Source organism: Chroicocephalus ridibundus, chromosome 1 (assembly GCF_963924245.1).
Source record: "Chroicocephalus ridibundus chromosome 1, bChrRid1.1, whole genome shotgun sequence".
Lineage (NCBI taxonomy): Eukaryota > Metazoa > Chordata > Aves > Charadriiformes > Laridae > Chroicocephalus > Chroicocephalus ridibundus.
Window position 1 is genome coordinate 24,083,540 of NC_086284.1, and position 17,741 is coordinate 24,101,280.

At 42.7% G+C, this 17,741-nt stretch overlaps 1 protein-coding gene across 5 annotated transcripts in view; it reads right to left on the reverse strand.

Annotated features, from left to right (window-relative positions):
- The window catches only part of SPATA13 (spermatogenesis associated 13), a 189,144-nt gene that overhangs the window by 53,716 nt on the left and 117,687 nt on the right, over positions 1 to 17,741 (reverse strand). Inside the window, exon 1 of one of the 5 annotated variants that reach the window (XM_063331332.1) lies at positions 8,723 to 8,935. The exons of the other annotated variants lie outside the window; for them this stretch is intronic. The gene's annotated coding sequence lies outside the window, so the exon portion shown is untranslated. Of the gene's footprint in view, positions 1 to 8,722; positions 8,936 to 17,741 lie in introns of those variants that run through there. 5 annotated transcript variants of the gene reach the window in all.

Here is a 17,741-nt window from a genome sequence, read left to right on the forward strand (position 1 = left end):
CTTCTTTTAGAAGCTCTAAGTCTGTGATTTTAAAGAGGTTTAATGCGCATGTGACAAGGAATGAGAAGGATTATTCCAAGTGTAATACAGGTGGGAAAGGATTACAAAAAATGTGACATGGGAGAAAGAATATAGAGTTTTAATGATGAAGGAAAACCGCCCCCCAACCTTTAATAGGTAGTGATACATCTCAGCTTTATCAGAATAGCAAAAGGCACATTTATGTAATAAGAAAGACACTCACTTAAATCTGAAAATTCTAAATGAGAATGATTCTTTCTACTTAGTTTAGAAAGCCTCTCTTCCACTCCCACAACTCTATTGTTTCTTTCATGGTTCTTTTTATAAATAACTTAATACTTTTTAAAAGTCTATTTTAAAGCAGTGATTTTTTTTTAAAAGGTACTCTTAAAAGAGTACGGAAAAAGAGCCAAAAGAAATAATTTCACAAAAACATAAAAGTATTTGTCCTACTTCAACAGCTATTGGGCAAGATGGCAAAGGAAGTGACTGTCTAAGACATGCTCTAAATTAATGAGTGACCAAATTTAATTATTAAGATGCAGGATTACTGAAATAAGAGATCCCTTTGCTTTAAATGACAGTGTCTTTTCCAGGCTGCCGTACATAGCTAATGCTCCAGTTCGGCAATTTGCACCTTCCTTTTACATCCCAGGCAAAGACTCCCCTGCAAGCATTTAACCTCCGAGGAATCTTTACACATTGACAGGTCCCACAGGGGGAACTGGGCTGAGTCATACATCTGTTGAAGCTAAAGGCAACTCCCCCACCGACTTCACCGGGAGCAGGATCGAGATCTCAATTTGTTCAGCTTAGGAACGAGGGAAGAGTATGCGTTTGTGTATGCAAGCTCAAACTAATGTAGGCTGCTAATTATTTTCATCTGGTTTATATATAAACTGTGTGAAATTAATGTAGGTTTTTTCCATTGTGTTTATCTGCAACCAAATTAGTAATAATAAATCGAAAGGGATTTTCCAAATTCAAGACCTTTGTTGTCTTGGCACTGAAAAAATCCACTCCAGAAAATGAATCATGTTGCTAAGGAAAACAATCAAAGGACAGCTTGGGTTAAATTGCTGTATTAACTTCTTAATTTGCCCAGTGAAAGTCACCATTGCCCTTATGTAGGAAGCTGGTATGCTGCTTCCCAAAGGCCAGTTCCTGTTGCATTTATTTTGCTGCTGATAAAGGCAATTACTGACCAAAGTGAGAAAAGTTTATCACAATTTGGTCTAAATCACAACACAAACCAAGTTGGTTTCCCCACTAATCTTCTTTTAAATGTGCTTTGCCAAGGTTGAGCTCTGTGTTAAACACAGAGACCTAATTTAGGGAGAACACAATAGCCCGATGGAGTGACGCCATCAATGAAAAATGACCCTTGTGTACCAGGTTACCATTATCCCATCTCCGAGTTGCTCTTACTCACCCACCTACACCACTGCAGCTGCATGCAACTTAATGATGGCTTCAGCCTTTCAGGCTGCTAGAATGCTATTTATAACCCTATGGGGTCCGACTGCGATGCTATTCTTTCTCTCCATCCTCAAGAGGCATTATTCAGGCCGCATGACACGAAGAGATGGCTGGTACTACAGAAGAGCAGTTTCCAATAAACAGATCATTGTGTTTAAACATAAAGAAGACTTCCCATTACCAATTAGGAAGGCTGAATTCCACCTTTATTTTGTGTCTCGCAAAGTGTGAGATGCAAGGAGGAAAAGGTCCGTGGAGATGTAAAGTAGGCAGAAATAGGAAGGAAAAGAGATTAGTCAAAAATTTATTTCTTTTTTTTTATATACGACATACATTTTTATTTTTGTCTTGAAAAAACTTAGATTTTCTGCTAGATGGATGCACATTAAAGTGATATGGACTAGTTGGGAGGAAAGGGTGTGAATGCAGAAAAAGCATTGGGATTGTCCCACTCCGCAGCCATCTGCTTTCTCTTCCTTCTCTGCTCTACCTGCCACCCCTTCCTATGTCACACCCCTCGCTGCAGCGTCTGATGGCCCTGCAGCCATTCGCTATTTATTTTCCTTGCTCAAAATAATAGCATGTAAAAGTGACTATTAAGAGCTCTTTATCAACCTTCTTCCCCACCCACTTAATTACCCTGCCGTCCTGTCCTCTCTATTCAAAACGGCGGCCTTCCAAAATTACCTGAGGATATGAAGGTGCCTTGTTATGCAACCAGGAGACCAAAATAAGCCGGTGGAAGGATAAGTACATGGAGAAAGGGCCATGAAGAGTTTGAGGGCTGAGGACCACCAGCAGTGGGTGTTTGCCTGTGCTGAGGAGCTGGGTCACTTCATTCATTTTTGCGTGTGAGCCGTAGCGAGGGGCTGTGTGGGGGTTTATATGGTTTTTGGAGGATGGTGCTTTTCTCCCTGGGCTTGCGGAGGAGGCACAAGCAGTGCCCAACCCTCCCTTAAATCACTCAGCTGTGCTAATGGAGTGGGGATACATCAACACCACAGAGGTGTTGGATGATGTCCATCAGATGGAAAGATGGAAATGCTTTAAAAGTGAAGCAGGTAGGGGACTTCATTAGGAATGATGATGCCACATCAGTAGAAATTATGACACGTTATATAAGATGACCTTGCTTCTGCTGCTTATGACAATAAAATAACAGGTCTCAGCAGAATAATTGTCCCAGCGTGATGCAACAGAAATACCCAACTGGTTACGGTGCAGCTGCGCACCTTAGTTATCTCCGTGTTGGCCAGGGCAAAAAAACCTGAGCAATTACAGATTTTGTTACATTCATGAGGTCAGAACAGCGATCTCACTAAGATTAAAAAAAGGAGAAAGAGGTAGCATTTGAGGGGAAGCGCCAGGGTTTGTCATTGTTGTTAATCAATGGAGGCTTCTAGGCAGTCTCGATTCATGTGCTTCAAGAACCACACAGGTTTTTTTTTTCAATTAGTATCAATACTTTTCTTTGTTTAGTCTCTTTTCACAATGACAAACTTGCTGCCTTTGTTACAGTCTGAGCTAAATTAATATTCATGGGGATATTTCTTATGTCAGAAGATTGAATTCTCCACCACGTTTCTTTTTCTTTTTCAGAAAAAAAAAAAAAGAAATCTTGCTAATTCTACCTCTAGATTGTCAATAACTTCTACTTTTTGTTTGAATTTACTCTATCCAAAATCCTGTGGAATAGAAAAGCTAGAAAAAAACAATTTGAACAAAGTAGATACCAATGAAGTGCTACGACAACATTTATGTGCTGGGCCTTTTCAATAAAATACATGCTCTGAATTTAGCCTGCCTGAATCCTTCAAAGCAATGATAAGCCTTCAACTGATAGTCATCCCTCTCTCTCTTTGGTGCTATAGTAACTACCTACCTTCTTCTTTATTAACACTAAAATCAAAAGGATTTTTTAAAACATGGGTGATGAAATTTAAGCAAACTGTCTGTTTATTTTGGCAGGAAAAGAAGTTACCTGATTTTAAAGGTACAGAAAACATAATGCTGCTCACTTGAAACCTTGTTTGTCTGGACATGGAATCAGACACATAGAAATTTATAAATTTGGGGCTAGGTTACTCGTCCTGTCAAAAAGAGCCATAAGTACTAAAAGAGATCTTTTATCAACAGGATCGTCAAGGAAACCTCTTGCAGCCTGATGTTAGCTGTAATATTATAGTTTCTAAGAATCAATACAAATAATACGTATTGACTGCCCCTGTAAGATATTGCAGCTGTACAAGTCAGTCATTCAGATACACTGAAGGTGTAAGTAGGGGGCATTAGGTCAGATTGGCACAGCTCATTTGTGCTACTGGAGACCCTAAAAACTACTAACTGTACGCTCATTTGGGCTAGCAGAGGTTTCCACTGGCTGGCATCCACCTGTGCCTACATTTCTGTTAGATTTCTGTTTTCTTATTTGAGGTTGTTTGGGTTTTGGTTTTTTTAACTATTTCAAAATGTCAAAGCTGGGAAGCTGTCTGCAAAGGAAGGAAAAGATTCCCTGCGTTTTCTGGTTAACAGTCCTCCATATTATCAATATACCTCTATGCACGGTTTATAGAGATTTGGGTGGGAAATCAGAAGATTTTTAAAGACCAGAACATTGGAATCGGGCAACTGTCTTCCTATTAGAACAGGGTGGAAGAAAGCCTAACTTAATTAGCCCGAGACTGAGTTAGTTATGTATATCTAAGGTACCAAATGCCATAATTGTCTGAAACAGGGCAGGATTGGAACCAGTGCCCCAAGAGACCTTTAAAAGAGGGGTAGACGTGGTGCTTAGAGATATGGTTTAGTGATGGGTTTTGTCAGTGCTAGGTTGATGGTTGAACTAGATGATCTGAAAGGTCCCGTCCAACCTCGGTAATTCTATGATTCTGTGATTTATGGCTCCTACACCCATATTCCTATGAGTAGAGGTTAAACAACTCTGGATTCTACTAGCCCTCAGAGTAATGGTAAATCATCTGAAAAAAAATGAAACCCCCATCTAAGGCAGGAAAGATGCCTTTATGGCTGAGGCTGGGGAAGAGGGATTCTGGATTTTGTTTCCCTCTGACCTTGGCAGTTCAGCATACTTTTCTCAGCTTAAGTGCCATATGTGTAAAATAAGTGATGATAGGAGTAGTACCTTATAACCTATGGGCCTGCAAGGACAAATCCATCAATGCTTCTCTGGCACTTTGATGCTTACGGTGATGAGAGCTATAAAAAGTGTACCCACAAAGAAAATAATCCATTATCTACCCATGCAGAGGACAAACCCTAAAGTCCAGTTTTTTGAAAGGAGTACACACTGAAGTGCCTGTTTCAAGACTCAGTTGCCTATTTTGATGATGGTCCATTAATCTAAGCTGGAGTTTGAAGATCTGCCTAATAATTTATGTCTTGTAAGAGCACAGAATAGCTCTAAGCCTGAAGGATTACACATTTTCTTACTAGGAAAGTTAATTTACGTGGGTGAGCTCTCTTTGCCTAAACATTGCAAACAGCAAAATGGACGCTTCGATTTCTGTCAGTCACACCGCCCTTTTTTAAAAAGGCCTCGTTAAATTTCTGGTTAAGAAAATCTAATGGGAGAAACCTTACCAGCCATTCCCTCAACCTGCCGGGGTACGTAATTAAAATACTAAGCTGGAGGTGTGAGCTATATTTCTAGCTGCGCTATGAAAGGGAGACAGTTTGCATCAATTCTGTCCTGGGGGTGTGTTTTGCCTTGGCAATACTGAACACCTGAGTCAGATCTCTTCCCACATCTCGCTTTTCATGACATAATTCAGCAAACTTTCTCTTTCTGTGCCAGGATGGGAACGGGCTGCTTTGCTCTCTCCTGTTCTCACGCACTGACCCAGAGATGCTGTCGCTCCCCACAGACCACCCGCTCCCGTTCACATCATCTCCTTTGATCTACCTGGTCTCTACGGATGAAGGTAGAAGTGACGGCACCAGCCAACCTAAGGGCATGCCACCGCCTCAAAGGAGAGATGCTGGACCTCCCTTCTGCTTTTTCCTGCTTTTTCCTGTGAGTTGAACCAGCTCCCCCGGCTGCACCCGAGCTGTTGCAGGGCAGGAGGTGGAAGCAAGCATCCAAGGGCAGGGAGGAAGACACGGGAAGGCGAGTGGAAACTCCTCCTTTCACAAGCAACGGGAGTCCTGAAATGGCTCCAGGCTCGAAATTTGTCTCGGGAGATGCCCAGGAGTGCTGTGACTTGGAAGGGGTTGGGGAAATGCAGGAGGGCCCTCAGCTTATTCCCCATGTGTTGTTTCAAAGCCGTAGGGTGCCAGGACGGGTGGGTGTGAGGTGGGTGTGAGGTGGTGGTGCTGGGTGGGCATCTATAGGGGGTTTGCAAACGAGAGACAAAGAAACGCAAATTCTATGGCAGCATCCCAAACAGGAAATATTTTTAAGTGTGTTCTCTGGGAAAGCAGGAAAATACTTTCTCCAGAAAACGGTTAATTGAATTTCTTATGAAGTGCTGTTGTGTCGAATTCAGAGATTAAGATCAATCATTAAGGTATATAGAGATTTTAATCTGCTTTACATTTAATCTCTGATTCAGTTTCAACTCCAGCTTCCCACAAAAATAATGCAATATAGTCCCCAATGCAAAGACATTGGGATTGCTCAGCACCTCAAGAAACACCGTTTGTAAAATAGCTCAGTAAAGATGCCATCTAACTCTTTTTTGATGCAGTGAAAATTTTGGCAGGCCAATCTATGCCTGATTAGTTATTCGGTCTCATTGGTAGGATGAACACTGTGTATTATGCTGAAATCGGTTTAAAACCTGTTTCCAGCAGTCCCCGCCGCAGCAGGGGACACGGCCACCCGTCCGGTGCCCGCAGCCAAGCCATATGCAGCATATGTTCAGCTGAGCCACTGGTGACACCCCCTGTCAGCATCTGGTAATTTTCCTAGCAGGGACAAGATTTACATGAAAGCTTTAACTCTCAAAGTCCTGAAGACTCACAGACAAAGGCATTCCAGAACCCTTTTTTTAACCAAAGACTCAGAGGTGCACCTTTATAACAAGCTGGTTTCAGCTGACTGTGGTATCAGCTTTATACTTCACCGTACCAGGCCAAGAGAAGATGCTTAATTTATCAGAAATCCTGCTGTCGTTGAGTGTTCAGCTCTCAGAGTCACAGATACTGCTGCCTGAGAAACACTGAAATAACGACCATCCTGCTCCACGCGCAATATTCTACGTCCTGATTTTCCAACTCTTAAGCCAAATACATCATACAGACAGTTGGAAATGGTTCAAAATTGACTATTAGGTTTTTCATTGTTCTGAAGTCTGAGAAAGAGGGGACAGAGGGAGTTCAGGGTCTCCAGAGAAATAAATCTTTTCTAAGGCTTGCAATTAGACATAGCAACTTCTACTAAATCATTCAACGTCCTAATGAAGCATATTCTCTTTTCTCACCAGTCTCGCTTCTCTCATTGCTCAGGGCACCAAAGCACCAACACTGTTACTAGTAGAAACCAACATGTAATTTTTTAGCCAAATCTCATTTTACTGGAACCTCTAAGCTTTTGAGAGCTTATTATTCCAGATTTAACCTGGTATTAAATGAGAGGAAAGTGAAATCCAAGCTTTACAGCAAGTATTAAACAGCTTTGCTAACACATAGTAATGAAAGGGAATTAGCATACAACCAACCCCAGCCTCCTTTCCCCTAAACCAGGAGCTGTTTTCCCAGGGAGGATATAGAGTACTTGTGACTACTTTCTGCTGCAATATTCTTACACGGGATCATGTGGTGCCTTCATCCTGCGCTGCAAGTTTTGGAAAATACTTCACTGGCATCAGCAGTCCACTTTTGTTCCCATAAACTTCTACCTATTTCCCCACTTTCTTTTAATGGGTAAACAACTCTTAACTTCTTAGTGTTGCTGGCTTAGCTAATTGTGCTTACAGTTACACAGAAACCTCTCTAATTTACTAAAGACTCCTGGAAGCTCCGTTTTGTTTGGTTTTTTTGCTTATTCCCCAGAAAAGCACAGCAGCCAACTTGACGGCCATTGCTCCGAGCGAACAAGCAGTCAGCAAGTTGCTTAATCCTCCGTCTATTTACATACCGATTTCATACCCTGATTTCAGCTAGAGTACATCGCCAGAGCTGTGATCTTGCAAACGTTTTACGTATGTGATTCTCTGCTGTGGCATGCTTAAAATCACACCGATCGCAAGAGATAATCCACATGTAAATGTGTGTGCAACTGACAGTTAACTTGTGGGAGTGAGGGCAAAGGCCAACAGCGTGATTGCTTATTTTGAAAAGATATGGTTATTAACACACAGGTGCATTTGAATTCAAGCGAAATTCCTCCAGCAGTCCCTAGAACAGAACTGTGCCTCGCTCTCTGGCCAACCTGAAGTCTGAAAGCAAAATTCAGGTTTAGTTTTTAGTTCCTAATTACTATCACTTGCAGGTGATACCAGGACCAAAATCAAAGAGCATCTCCTTGCTTGCCAAGCATGGCAGGGTATTGAACAGGGAAGGAAGGACCTGCCTTTTTGGAAATCATCGAATCATAGAATCAGAATGGTTTGGGTTGGAAGGGACCTTAAAGATCATCTAGTTCCAACCCCCTGCCCTGGGCAGGGACACCTCCCACTAGACCAGGCTGCTCAAAGCCCCATCCAGCCTGGCCTTGGAATTAAACCCCAATTACTTAAAGGTCCTGTCTTTTTCCTTGCAAACAATAGAAGATTATAGTCTTCATCTGCATATAAAATAGCGAGAATAACTTTTTAGAAACAGTATGTCACAGCACTTTTTCTGTGCCAAATGCACCTGAATTTACCATACCAACCAATGCCACACTCTTCTCACAAAACAAGTTTCAGAGAAAGTAATAATTACCACTGTACTTTGCACAGGCTACACCACCTCCTGGTCTCACTAAGATACATTTGGCCATTAAGTATTTGCCCTGGATCCCCTTGCAGTCGCAGGGGACGAAGCGCCCCGTCGCACAGCGCGCAAGCGCAGGGAGGAGGGATGCCCAAATGGCTTTGCTGGATGAACTGCGCAGATTATCGGCAACTCTAAAAACCGCATACACGTTGACAAAGGGGCAAAGCACACTGCAGCCAACACGCAAAAGATTAAATATTAGTCTCAGCCATGGTTTTGCACTTAACTGGAAAAACTAATAAAACCATACTTGTAAAATGTAATTAATTACCACCATACATACCTAAATGTTTATGTCTTCCAGCAGCCATTAACTACGAGGTCTGTTGTTCTGGGTAAGATTTTATCTAAATGTATGAAAATCCATTGCACAAAATGTTGCCCAGTTACGGTATGAACCTTGTTCCAGAAAACCTGCTTGGTTTTTGAAAGAGCCTGTTGTTGCCCGGATTCAGGGCTGAGTCCTGCGAGGTGCTGAGCACCCTCTAAGCCCTTAAACACCGCTGGGAGTGAAAGGGACTTGGCACGATCCAGAAGCAGTCAGTACTTGCGGGATTGAGTCTTAAGTTAATATATAACAAACGGCTGCACAGCGGTGTGTGAAATCAGCAAGTTAAACATACACTTAAAATAACCGTAACAAGAGAGAAGCAAGCATATTTACAGGAGCGTTTCATTAAAATCTTTATGCTGAATGTACAGCGTTCCTACATATTCAACATAAGAAAGCAAAGGTTTGGGCGAAAGTAAAATTGAGCAGTCAAGGAAGAAATAACCTGAAGTCGCAGCCAAAGGCTTCTGGTTAAATATTGTGTAAACTGTGAGCTGGTTATTATCAGCTGGAGTCTACCCTGAGCAAGCTGCACCCGACAGCGTGGACAAAATGGATGACCCAGAAAGGCACACGCCAAATACACATCCGCAAAAATGGAAATAACAACCAACCTCAAAACTTTACCGCCCAGCTCTAGTATTTGCAGGTGTCAGCAGCAGAACCAAAGGCCAAAATCATCCCTGGTCCTACCTGGTCATTTACTGTAACAAATGAAAGAGGCAGAAATCAAAGGTATAATCATGTCTTTGAGAGCTGCGAAGCGCCACAGGAAAGTACCTGGGTGTGCAGAAAGCGCTGCAAGCGTGGAGCCGACTTATCCCAGTGGCAGAACGACACAGTACAGAAAACCAGATGCACACCTGATGGAAAGATGGGACCTGCGCTGCCCTGATGTACAGAGGGAGAAACTACACTCTCCCAGAGACCCGCATTTATCCTGAGAGCCTGGCAGCACATACAAACGTGTAGAATGCCCCTGGCTTTGTGCTCTCCAGTCGGAAGGCCCTGTACAGCTCCCTCCTTTGTATCCCTTCCTATGCAAAAGCCAAAGTAATATGTAAGAGAAGATCGGCTAGAATGGGATTCCATCTTCTCTTTTCCTCCCCAGAAGAAATAGCAACTTCCAACTGCATTTTTTTCTGAATTAGAGTAGCAGGATGTGGAGAATAACTGCAGCCCTGAGTGGAAGAGAGTATTAAATCAAAGAGAAATTAATTTGTCTTATATTTCTTGGAGTTGTTCTGTGAATAATCACAAGGAGAAATTTTAATGGCAATATTACATTAATTTCTTAAAAGTAGAGATGCCAACAGATTTACTTAATAATAGATTATGCAAGATAATTTTCAAAACTTAATTAATAATTTATAATGAAGAATGAGGCTTCATATGTCTCAAGCAATAATTTGCAAATCAGATATTATTGAATTTCCAATTATGAGTTACATTCATTTTAGCTGAAAGCTCTGCTGGAATCTCAGTACTGGGAAAATTAACTAGACGAGAGTATAAAGACAGAACTACAACTCCCCGGTGTTTGACTTACGCTTAAAGTCTTCAGTGGAAAGGAGAAACCAAGCTCCTTGCTGCCATACTCTTTCTCATGTAAGGCTGGGCTTTTATCGTTTTAAGCCTTCTGAGTCAGATACACGGCCCACTAAAGTTAAGGGGACTTTCTTCTGCTTCTATCAGGCTTTAAGTAAAGACTGTCATAAAGGTTAAGTCCAAGTAATTTTCTCAGTCTCAAATCACTCGGCAGGGTGCTCATCTATGACGTTGTCATATGAATGTTGCTTTTGATCACGGTCCTGGGGTGGGGAGGAAGTGAAGAAAATACCACATCTCACTTTGTGGTTTGAACTTTCAGGAGAAACTGAAATGCAGATAGTACTACATGGCAGAAGTTGATCTCCAGGCACTTCACAGGTACAACGAGAAGGATCGGGATTGAGATCTCACAGGAAAAATAAAAATAATGAGCAACAGACACACAAATGTGATAAACGTCTTTTCTTGCAGTTTCTGGTATTCCTGCCCGTGAAACCTTGCTTATGCTCAGGATATCACATGCTGTTACAGAAGATAGAGCAATGTTTAGAGAGCTGTATGACAACTTTCTGGCAAGACTAGTAGCAAAGTCCAGTCCAGTTTTCACAACTCAGTAACTGAAACACCTTGATGAGGTCCCTGCTTAGAGAACAATAGATCATTATATTTGTACCTCAATTGTACCTGCAATCTCTAAGTACTTTACAAACTTGAGTAAATTAAACCTTTTGTGTGTGTGAAACATATGCTATGCCTGCTATAATGTTTTCAAAGTTTTTTCATAGATTTCCTTTAAATTTTGAGCATTTCAGATTTTGATCTGATGATTTGAGATGCCAACATCCAAAATGTGAAGCAGTCAAAATACAAAAGCAGTATTCAGTTTTTGGTGAATATTATTGTGGATAATAATCTCCAGAACAAAGAGCGATCAACAGAGTAAACTTGTGTAAAGAATTTCTTTAATGCAAATCTCAAGGGATGATTAGGACAGAAACAACCAAAACAGCTAGAGGAACCTCCAGAAGGCCAGTAATCAACCAGTCAGAATAAGCTGCTTCAAAATTACCAGGAAATCAGAACTGTCCAGGCTTAATTATGTCATTTGTAAAGTGCAGTACTGCACTGTACTACTTCTATTCCATTCTGTTGCGTCGAGGTTTGTACTGTAACTATGAAAGCATATTTTTCCAAAAATCAGTGGGAATCAGGGGCATATGTTACCTACTCAAGTTAAAGCAGAAATAGAGCAAATACATCTCAATGGAAAATAAATTCCTTGTCCCAAAGCAATTATTACTGTCTGAAATTGTGACAAAATGTTTATAAATATCTGGTTTACTGAGATCTAGTCATAGAAACTGAACAAGTGTTCAATTGGGTGGAGTCTACAAGAGTTAAATGTAAGTACCTTCCACTCGCAGAATCGCAGAAGGGTTGAGGTCGGAAGGCACCTCTGGGGATCTAGTCCAGCTCCCCTGCTCAAAGCAGGGTCAGCTAGAGCAGTTTGCTCAGAGCCATGTCCTGTCAGGTTTTAAATGGAGTTTTTTGGAGTCTCCAAGGACAGAGAATCCACAACCTCTCTGGGCGGCCTGTTCCAGTGTTTGACCACTCTCACCATGAAGAACATTTCTTTTTCTGCCTAAATGAGATTTCCTCTTTTTAAGTTTGTGCCCATTGCCTCTTGGATTTTTACTGGATACCTCTGAGAAGAGTTTGTCTCCATCCTCTTTACCCCTTCGCTCCCCTCAGGTATTTATATACATTAATAGGATCCTTCTGAGCGTTCTGTTCTCCTGGATTAATGGTCCCAGCTCCACTCTAGTATGTGTATCAGGTACTCCTCCAAGTTTTGTATCCTCTGCAAACTTGCTGAGGGTGCACTCTGTCCCATCATCCAGGTCATTAATTAAGATGTTAAACAGTATTGGCCCCAGTACTGACGTCTGAGGTACACCACTAGTGACTGGCTTCCAGATGGACTTCATGCCATTGATCACAAGTCTTAGAACCCAGCACTTCAGCCAGTTTTAAATCCACCTGACTCTCCACTTACCTAGTCCATACCTCATCAGTTTGTCTATAAGCATGTTATCAGAGACAGTGTCAAAAGCCTTGCTAAAATCCACTGCTATCTTCTTGTCCACCAAGAGGGTTATTTTGCTGCAGAAGGCTATCAAGTTGATCAGGCATGATTTCCCCTTCATAAATCCATGTTGACTACTCCCAAACAATTTCTTGTCCTTCTTGTCCTTGGAAATGGCTTCCAGGAAGATTTGATCCACCTCCTTCTTGAGGACTGAGCTGAGGCTGATTAGCCTGTGCTTCCTCAGATTCTCCTTGTTGCCCTTCTTGAAGACAGGAATGACATTTACTTTCTTCCACTCCTCAGAAACCTCCCCCAGTCACCACAGCCTTTCAAAGATCATCATGGCTGGCCTTGCAATGACATCAGCCAGCTCCCTCAGCCCTCATAGGTGCATTCCATCAAGTCCCATGGACTTGTGCATTCAGCTTTATTAAATGTTCCCTGAACTGATCCTTACTGAGGGTACACCTTTCTTTCTCCGTGTGTTCCCACTCAGGGCCTGGTATTACCAGTAAAGACTGAGATGAAGAAAGCACGGAGCACCTCAGCCTTCTCCGTGTCCTTTATCTCCAGGTGCCCTGCCACATTCAGCAGTAGGCCACATTTTCTCTAGTTTTCCCTTTGCTGCTGATACACTTGTTGAAGTCTTCTTTGTTGTCCTTTATGTCCCTCACTGGATTCAATTCCCAGTGGGCTTTGCCTTTCCTAACCCCATCTCTGCATGCGTGGACAGTGTCTCTGCATTCCTCCCAAGTCACCTGCCTCTGCTTCTAGCTCTTGGTGGTGGGTTGACCTTGGCTGGCTGCCAGATGTCCACCCAGCCACTCACTATCTCTCCTTAACAGGACAGGGGGAGAAAATAAGATGGAAAAGCTCATAGGTCAAGATAAAGACAGTGAGATCGCTTATCAGTTACTGTCATGGGCAAAACAGACTCCACTTGGGGAAAATTAATTCAATTTATTCCAATTAAAATAGGTTTGGAAAGTAAGAAAAAAGACAAGTTAAAACAACACCTCCCCCCAACCATCTCTTTTTTCCAGGCTCAGCTTCATTCTTTCATTCCCCACTCTTCTACCCCACCCTGCCCAAGTGGCACGGGTGAATGAGGAATTATAGTCCATTCTGGTCAGTCCAGTTTGTCTCTGCTGCTCCTTCCTCCTCACACTTTTCCTCTGCTCCAGCATGGGCGCTCTCCATGGGCTGCAGTCCTTCAAGAGCTGTTCCAGCATAGAGCCTCTCCATGGGCTCCAGTTCTTCAGGATAAACCTGCTCCAGCATGGTTCCTTCATAGGCCATGGTTTCTTCATGGACCACAGTTCCTATTAGGAGAACCTGCTCCTGTGTGGGCTCTCAAAGGGCTTCAGTTCCTTCAGGAAATATCCACTTGCTCCAAGGTGGTCCTCTCCATGGCCTGCAGTGTGGGTATCTGCTCCACTGTGGTCTCTCCATGGGCTGTGGGGGAATATCTGCTCTGGCATCTGGAGCACTGCCTCCTCCTCCTTCTCTAACCTTGGTGTTCACAGGGCTGTTTCTCACATTGTTTTCCTCACTCCTCACAGTATTTTGCCCCTTTCTTAAATACGTTTTCCCAGGGGCACCACCAGCTTCCCTGATGGGCTCAGATGTGTCCTGCAGTGGGTCCATTGTGAAGCTGGCTGGAACCATCCGTGTCTGGTGTGGGGCAGCCCCAGCCTCTCCTCACAGAGGCCACCCTGCAGCCCCCACTACCAAAACCCTCCCATGTCAACCCAATATACTCTTGTACGTTTCCATTTGATGTTTGTGTTCCGTCAGGAGCTCCTGTCAGGAGTTCATCCACGCAGGCCTCCTGCCATCCTTGCTTGATCTCCTGCTTGTTGGACTGGACCATTCTTGAGCTTGGAGGAGGAGATGATTCTTGAAAGTCAACCAGCTGTCTTCTCTCCAAGATGTTGTCCCATGGGATTCTTCCAAATAGATTTCTGAAGAGGCCAAAATTTGCTCTCTTAAAGCCCAGGGCTGTGATCCTGCTATTTGTCCTGTTTCCTCCTCTCAGGACCTTGTATCCATCACTATTGGTCAATGCAGCCAAAACTGCTCCCAGCCTTCACATCCTTAACCAGATCTTTCTTGTTTGTAAGTAAGGAGGTCCAGCAGAGTGCCGTTCCTCATGGGCTTCTCAGTCACTAGTGTTACAAAGTTATCCGCAATGCACTCCAGAAACCTGGATTGCTTGTGCCCTGCTGTGTTGTCCCTCTGGCAGATGTGGGGATGGATTAAGTTCCCCATGATGACCAGGATTTCAATCATGTGATAGTTTAGCATCTGGTAAAATTAATCGTGGCTGCAGAATTTCTGCCCTTGATTGCTACTAGTTGGAACTCTGTTACACTTTCAGAGGACCATTCCCTCTCTGGAAACTATTATTACTTTTTACAAGCACTGCCAGCAGTCTCATCCAAAGCAAAGAAGGCTTAAGAACGCTTGAACACCAAACACAGTGCTAGGAGCAATATGTTCATACTGGTGGTCTGAGTTTAGGCGCGTTAATAAAACAACTCAAGGAATACTTGCGCGTGTTTCCCATGCTGTATATGTTTTGTAAATAAAAAAGGTGACTTTCAGGGATGGTCATCCACTGCTTTTCGTCAACTTGAAATTAAATTGAAAATATAGCTAAATGGAATAACAGTTCACTTACCACCAATTCATGCCAAACCTTTTACTGTAGTCAGAACACAGAAGAACAACAAAGAAAGAAATCACAGAATCACAGAATGGTCGGGGTTGGAAGGGACCTCTGGAGATCATCTAGTCCAACCCCCCTGCCAGAGCAGGGTCACCCAGAGCAGGTTGCACAGGAATGCGTCCAGGTGGGTTTGGAATGTCTCCAGAGTTGGAGACTCCACCACCTCTCTGGGCAGCCTGTTCCAGTGCTCTGCCATCCTCAAAGTAAAGAAGTTCCTCTTCATGTTTAGGTGGAACTTCCTATGCTCAAGTTTGTGCCCATTACCTCTTGTCCTGTCCCCGGGCACCACTGAAAAGAGCCTGGCCCCATCCTCCTGACACCCACCCTTTAAGTATTTATAAGTGTTGATAAGGTCCCCCCCCTCAGTCGTCTTTTTTCCAGACTACTTTTCCAGAAGAAAAAAGGAGACACGTCTGCATGTTGCTGTATTAATTACATTAAGGCATCTCAATCTTAACAACTCCACACAATACAAAGCAGGCCCTGTAAGAAGGGCAATCCTCCCTGCAAATATTTAGGCTAGCAATTGCAAAGTAATCCAGGCACAGCACCCTTCATAAAACCAATCCATCACCAGGTCACACAAGACTATTAGGCCTGGACACGAGGTGCAGAGGTGAGCAGATTAACAATCACCACCTGAAAAGATGTTTTAAGTGATCCCGTTTTCTTTTTAACAATATTTTAAAGCCTTTGAGAAGATTAATTCCTCAGCCCAAGAGCTGAGTACCTTGCTGCTGCTAAGGTAAACCGATGTACTAATTGAGTTCTTGGCACAGGAATATTCGCTCTAGGACTTGGAAATGATACTGCTTTGATACTGCTATTGTCAGTACACAAAAAACACCACTCTCCTTAGCCGTGAAAGTCTGATTTCTTTGCAACAAGATGAAAAAGTTCCTACAATTTTCTCTTTCTCTCTTTCTCCTTCTCATGCTGTCAGGCAGAAAACAAGCAGTAGATTACATCCATAAAAGCAAAACCTCTGTATGTGTAGTCTTCAATAATAAGAGGCTGTTTCACAAGGCTATGTAAAACCATCATCAAGGCCATTATCTCTTCAGTTCCACCAATGGTGAATAAGGGAGTCCCTAATACTGAGGTTAAAGTGCAGCTGATAAAATACAAGAAATCTATCTATTTTAAAAGATATCAGATGAGATGTGAATATTTAAAATAAAATCCGATCCACTGGAAATAAACAGTGAAAGATACAGGACAAGATTTTGAGCCAGACTTCTGGATCTGGGGGCTGACCTCTTCTCCCTGGTGACAAGTGATAGGACGAGGGGAAATGGGTTCAAGTTACGTCAGGGGAGGTTTAGATTAGATATTAGGAAACATTTTTTCACTGAAAGGGTTATTAAACATTGGAATAGGCTGCCCAGGGAGGTGGTGGATTCACCATCCCTGGAGGTGTTTAAAAAAAGGGTAGATGGGGCACTGAGGGACATGGTTTAGAAGTGGCTCTTGTCAGGGTAGGCTAAAGGTTGGACTCGATGATCTTAAAGGTCCCTTCCAACCTCAACAATTCTATGATTCTATGATCTCATTCTCAAGAGAAATTGTTAGGTAGGACTTGCTGCACTAGATCAGACCAAAAAGCCATCTAACCAACTGCCTTGTCTCAAAGTGGCTTAAAGAAGAACAAGAAACAAGATGAATACAGAAAGATTTTGCCCCTATTTTACTCTCCTGTCTTCTGGCAATCTGACGTTTACAGTTTTCTTAAATCAGAGGCTGCATGCAAAACACGGTATTTTCTCATTCTGTTGGGCCAATCTTCCATGAATTTTTCTGCTTCCTTTTTATTTTCACTAATTCCTCGGCTTCCACATCCTCGTATTTCACTGAATTCCCATAATCAGTTGGTGCCCTGGCTGAAATGTATTCCCTTTGGTTTGATTTTAGTCCCCTGGCCAGGTGACGCTGCGTCTGTTTGCAAACCTTCTCCTGCTGGAGGGTGCTGAGGGCCGGCTGCCTCCAGCCCTGCAGACATGGGTGTTGAAAGAGGTGAAGTAACAAACAGGACAGGTGGGTTTCCAGGAGACAATGAGAAAGGAGAGAGCATTTGGCAAGAGGACGACGTATATGATGGTCATACTTGCATCTTGTACCATTAAGAGGGGATTCCTGGTTTTTAACAGTCTCAATGACTGTAATACGTAAATCAGAAATAAATAATTCATTCCTTAAAAGTGTGCCATTCTTGATTTTTTTTTTTCCTAGCTTCTCCACATGCTGCTCATATTTTATGCTGTCGTTCAGGTTTTAAGGAACATATTTAACTCATTCAACTTTTTTTACAAGCTGGAAACTCAGAGCCCTGCTGATGAATGCCACCAGTTCCCCCGAATCCATCGTTCCTCTCTCAGTGGCCAGTGCACCAGGAAAGATCACGTTAACCTTTTCGCTAGTGTATTACACAAGTGTGTAACAGCAATGTATTTGGCCAAATTGGCTATTTTCTTCCTGGATAGCTAAGCTGTTCCATCAGTGACATAAAAATGTTTTAACAACACAGGAACAAACCTCCCAGCATGCCCAGGAGCCATGGAACCCTTGGTTCATTGTTGGGAGGTTACTTTTCATTACAAGGT